The sequence below is a fragment of the Hemiscyllium ocellatum genome, chromosome 26, assembly GCF_020745735.1.
Source record: "Hemiscyllium ocellatum isolate sHemOce1 chromosome 26, sHemOce1.pat.X.cur, whole genome shotgun sequence".
In the NCBI taxonomy this organism is placed as follows: domain Eukaryota; kingdom Metazoa; phylum Chordata; class Chondrichthyes; order Orectolobiformes; family Hemiscylliidae; genus Hemiscyllium; species Hemiscyllium ocellatum.
The window spans coordinates 49,235,516-49,235,830 of NC_083426.1; positions in this window are offsets into that span (position 1 = coordinate 49,235,516).

Consider the following 315-nt stretch of genomic DNA (forward strand, 5'->3'; position numbering starts at 1 on the left):
TTAGATTTATTTCAGCGATGGGGGGTTTGAGAGAGAGGGACAGAGACAGAGTTGAAGTTAAGTTTCTGACCCTTTAGCACCTGAGAAGCAAATGAAGAACCAAACCATTTTGAGTCCATGCCTTTTATTAAAAATTGGTATAATTCCTGTCTCCACGTATCTGATCACAACCCTTTAAACACACATATGATACAACGTCAGCACCATATTCACTACAAGTGAAGAGCAAAGAGACAAGGAAAGGGAAAGCGACTCATTGGTTTATTTGTATTCAGTGAGTTCGACCTCATTCCTCTTCATATTCAATATGTTCAG